General features: G+C 33.2%; 1 long non-coding RNA gene across 3 annotated transcripts; it reads left to right on the top strand.

Annotated features, from left to right (window-relative positions):
• Positions 1 to 770: 770 nt before the first annotated feature.
• On the top strand, positions 771 to 2,240 carry LOC147072431 (uncharacterized). 3 transcript variants are annotated; one of them, XR_015070612.1, is made up of 3 exons: positions 771 to 918; positions 1,584 to 1,727; positions 1,963 to 2,240. It is a non-coding gene; the product is annotated as an uncharacterized LOC147072431 (long non-coding RNA). The 3 variants fall into 3 exon arrangements; XR_015070613.1 differs by having other exon boundaries at positions 1,584 to 1,838; XR_015070611.1 differs by having other exon boundaries at positions 1,584 to 2,240.
• Positions 2,241 to 5,142: the final 2,902 nt, after the last annotated feature.

Raw genomic sequence — 5,142 nt, 5'->3', positions numbered from 1 at the left:
ATTATACGTAAAATCGATCCGTCTGTCTATGGTATCATAGATATAGTCATAGATAATACTATGTAAAATCGATACGTCTGTCTATGGTATCATAGATATAGTCATAGATAATACTATACATTCTTTATGCCAGCGAGCCAAACTTCAGAGGACAATAAATCGTCCGATTTGTCTATGCTCTGCTACTGATCAACGAACGAATAAAAAAGTCGACCTGTCAAAAGTTGCGATTATTGTAATATCTTCCGATAATCCTATAATTTTGTGTTATTTATAAGTAGACTTGCATAAAATAGTATAGCAGTGAAAACAACAAAAGTTTCACGTTTTCTTTTTTGAATGTAAATTAACATATTAATCAATGAGCATGTTTAAAACAATTAGAGATTTTTTCGGTCCGAATGATCGCGTATAGCCTCCCCCAAACCAAAGCGAATATTCGCAGCGAATTCGCAACGCCCTCGCTATCGCTGTCGCTACCGCTTGGATTTGATGCGAATTTCGCGTTTGGCCCCACACCAAAGCGTCAGCGACGCAGCCATAGACTAAATAATTTTATTTACGCGCCAGATTTAAAATTGTAAATATTATTAATATTTTACGCCAATTATTCTATAATTTTTATGAATTAAATATAAAAAATACACATACACTATAGCGCTTTCAGAATTGCTACAACTTTTACCCATTTTGCGTAAAGTGTATTTTAATTATCTGAAACAAGGTGGCAGCATTGGATGCAGCCATAGACTAAATACATATACGAATGTCAAAGTGACAGTTGTGTGTTGACAAAATGTACACGTCTTCTGAATGCTTATTACACGCTGAAGATATAATGAGATGGCGTGCGACAAATTACATCGACATTTAATATAACCTTACTTTATGACAGGGCAAGATTGCCATGGCTCATAGGTAAGATAGATTTACTCAGTTTCATAACTGCACATATTATAAATAAGCATTTACCATGAAGGGTTAACAGGAATTGAAGGTAATATGCTATTGAAAGAACATGTCTCCGTTATTTGAATTGTAGGTTTTGACTATTTTGCGTTTCTACGCAGAGGGAGCGTACCAAAAACGGGTAGGCCAAGTCTTCTGCGCAATGAGCCAGGCATCAGTAAGCAGATGCATAGGAAACGTGTCCGATGCTATAATAGCAGTGCTTAGTAATACTTACATACAGTCGCCATACAGCGCTGACAGTCTTTAGTGTTGTGTTGATACCCTCTGATCAATTTATACAATATTACAATGTACATGTCATGTAACTAGAGTAACTGCGCATAGACACAACAAGTAAATTACCTACTCAATAAGAATTTAACGGGAATATTATTTTGTGTCGGTAAAAATATTTTTTAATTTCAGACTTCAAGAAAGGGCAGGTTTCCCGAAAATCATTGGGTGCATTAACTGCACCCATGTGCGAATATACCCGTCATACTTGGAGACTTTCAAAAATGAGCACAGAAAATTTTCTGTAAATGTGAAATTCGTAATAAAATCTATGTTGTTTCTGATACATTCATATTCATTACGTATAATATCATAACATGACATTTATTTTTATGCAGGTATCTGACATGGACATTCTGGCAGTGAGTGCCAGATTTCCTTTGAGTGTTTATGACCAATTCATATTTAGTGGATCGTTGGTAAAAACTGAAATGAAACATCTACAGAACGACAAGAATTGGGAATTTTGTTTTATTAGGGAAGTATGTTAAACTTTACTTTACTATGGCAGTACCAGTAACAAATATTTTTGTTTGGTTTATATTCATCCGTATTTTGTATAGGTACTTCAAAGGAATCAAAATTTTGCATAGGTATTAATATGATATTTAATGAAACAGTTTTTTAATTATTTAAATCCTGATTTCTAATATTTTTACAACTTTCAGTCGAAAACATATTCAAATTAACAGACTGTGTATATTGAAATCATTCTAGTGCCACCATAGGCCAGCCAGACTCACTACACGGCTGCCCGCTGTTTGACCAGGGATGTGATTGAGTGTTTTTGGATAATGGACCACACCAGATCGCATAGCTACAGCAACAAGTGCAAGACCAACCGTGGCTATACATACAGTATACATGTATATATTAAATATAATTTATGTATATTTATTTATGGCTTATACACCGAAACAAAATATGTCACTTAACTGTACTTGAATATTTTTGCAGGATCATTCAATAAAAAATACTTGGTTTAGGTTAAAAAAGTTTTAATAATCATTTTTGCACAGAATACAAGAAAAATATTTATATAATTATTAGAATTACAATGAGCTTTAAAAGTAACACGATATTGTAATAAAATGGACAAATATGAAAAAAAATAACAATAAATTGTATATAGATAGGTAGACAGGGTTCAGATGATTCTGGCAGTGCAGGCGACTCATTTAGGTGTCAGTATTGTTACTTTCAAATGACAATAACACCGTTCCAATGTGATTCGGTCGTGCCAGAAGACTCTGTCCTTCCTCTATTTAGTAACCGGGCGTTTTACAACTTTAAATGAAAATTAAGTGGGTATATAGATAGTATATGTTTTCTAGTATAATATTATTTAATTAGGTAACTTTTTATTTCTTTATTACTTGAAATGGTGTTTATATGGTAGATGGATTATAATGGTTTTGAAATATGGTTATTTTTGTTAATTCTACTTTAACTGAGTCATTTACCTTGACAGCTGTTTCGGCACATAAACTCATTTTCGGAACATTCAACAATAATTTGTGATTATAAAAGAGCTACAGGTCACGTAGCAAATTAAATACGCTTAGTTAAATAATAAATACGTACCAAATATTTTACAAAATACACCACATACATCCATCGAATATGGTATATAAAATACAGATTCAAGTATCAAATAATTCTTGGATAAATAATGTTTATGTAAGTATATGTTTTTTTAAATACTTACATGATACTGTGTTGTATAACATTTAAATTTATATTTTTGATTTTGATTTACATACTTAAATGTACCTACATAAATTTGTAATGTACAGTAGGTACTTAATTACATTTTTAACATTAGGAAATTACCATTATTCGATTCTATCCACCCGCCATGTCTATAATCACCCCAACGCTGGATAGAAAGAGACATCACACAAAATTGGCTGTTTGATAATAAATGGTAGTTGAAAAATATTTTAGAGTATGATTATGTCCATAGAAACAGGTTTTAAGTCATTCATATTTGTCCGAATAATGTGTAGCAGAAAAATAGAAATTTTAAAAAGGGTCTATTCAGTATTCACCCCATTCTACGGCAAACATTTTTCTTAATAAAAATAGGTACATCAATAGAGGAATCATAAAATGGACCTTGGCCCTCGCCCACGCCTTATTCATCCTTGTATATTATATTATCACACTTAATGTTTTGGAAAATTCATTAACATTGTGCACAAATGCCACTTTTGTTGATTGACACTTCACTTAGTTGATCTCTTTGTTCACGTGAAGTACAATAAAAGTATGTAGCAGCGAAGAACTAGAGACCGAAAATAGTAGAAGGAGCTAGAAGAGGCTTTCATCTAGCAGTGGAATGACCCCGACTGATGTTTATGATGAAATATTATTTTATTCCTGTTAATGCCGGGGGTTTCATTTTTAATTTCTTCTGGTGCTTTGTACCTACGTTGAAAGGTTGAAGATCTTTGCTAAAATTAAATTCATCACAAAGCATTAGTATATCTCCAACATCATTCAGGTAGGTATTCATGATGATAATATAATATTATGTACTTAGAGGAGGTACCTGACCTTTATATTTACATGCACATAAAATTATTAATCTTATTGCCTAATGCAGACCAAGATATACCTACCTACATAATATTACATGAACAGAAGTTTAAGAACATCTCAATTAAGTTTAAAATGTTTGTAGGTATACAAATTAATGTGAAACAGAAAACATTGGTTATGTTAGGTAGGTACATGGAACATGTAGATATTATCTTGGTTCGCGGTCGGCACTGGGCAAAACCAGTTTATTAGCTCAATATACCTATACATAATGAAGGAAATATATACCTAGTAGGTATATAGGTACATAATATCGTTTTTGTGATTGAGGTCTCTTGAGATCAAAAAACAAACACAACCTAGGTATGTCCTACTGTAAATAACCCGATAGTAAGTAGTTAACCTTACAAAATACCACAATGACGACATGGAGTACCTACTTATCTACCTATATGTATATTATATCTTTAGCTAGGTACAATAGAAATGCTATGCTGCATAATGTTAGATGCAAAAAAATAATCTTAAAGACTACCTATCTAACCTAAAAAAATATTATCAACGAATATAAAATGGGTATTTACGTGACCGATACCGAATATGATTGAAGTAGGTATTGTAAATGATACCTAATTATAACATTATTGATATGACTGCTCGAAAGTCGAAACCAAAACGTCAAACGATCGCAATAAGTTAGAACTGTCAGTGCACTAACAATCAAAGTTATAAAGTTTCTGTTATTAAAGGCTGTGCATGACGCAAATTAATAATATGTATTTTTTAAATATCGGGACCTTAGATTAAAGTTATTTATTTATAATAGCGTATTCATCCTGTCAAAAAACTTTACATACTTTGGTTAGACAAAGATACCTACATAATATTATTATGACGACCTTCATACCATTTTCAACAATTTCCCTGCCAATTTCATCCCATATCTTATCTTTCTTTCTTATGTTTTGTAGTCACTGTCAGAGAAATCATAAAGGATTGGATATTTCCGGACCAACTCGATCAGCTGCTCAATGTCTTCGCCATTTTGATTTTACTAATTCCCTTGGCGAAATTGTCCGCCGCGAATAAATTCGCTGTCGACAGAGTTCCCGAAAATCGCAGCGAATATTCGCTGCAAATTCGCACTCAAGACGCAAGGCGGTCGCGCAAGCGTGCTCTGTCCCGTAAGCCAATACGAGCTTGATTGGCGAATAATTCGCTGCGAATATTCGCTTTGGTTTGGGGGAGGCTTTGTCAAGTCGAATTTGCAATGTGATCGACGGACGAAGTCTGGCAACTCGGAGAGTAAAATATCAAACATGTTTGAAATCCAACGAGCCTGGTCCGCAGACT

This window comes from Rhyacophila brunnea, unplaced genomic scaffold (genome assembly GCF_057557595.1).
Source record: "Rhyacophila brunnea isolate RB1 unplaced genomic scaffold, BYU_Rbru_1.0 scaffold_2, whole genome shotgun sequence".
Classification (NCBI taxonomy): Eukaryota; Metazoa; Arthropoda; class Insecta; order Trichoptera; family Rhyacophilidae; genus Rhyacophila; species Rhyacophila brunnea.
Note: the sequence above shows the minus strand (reverse complement) of the source record. Positions and strands in the feature narration are given on the sequence as shown.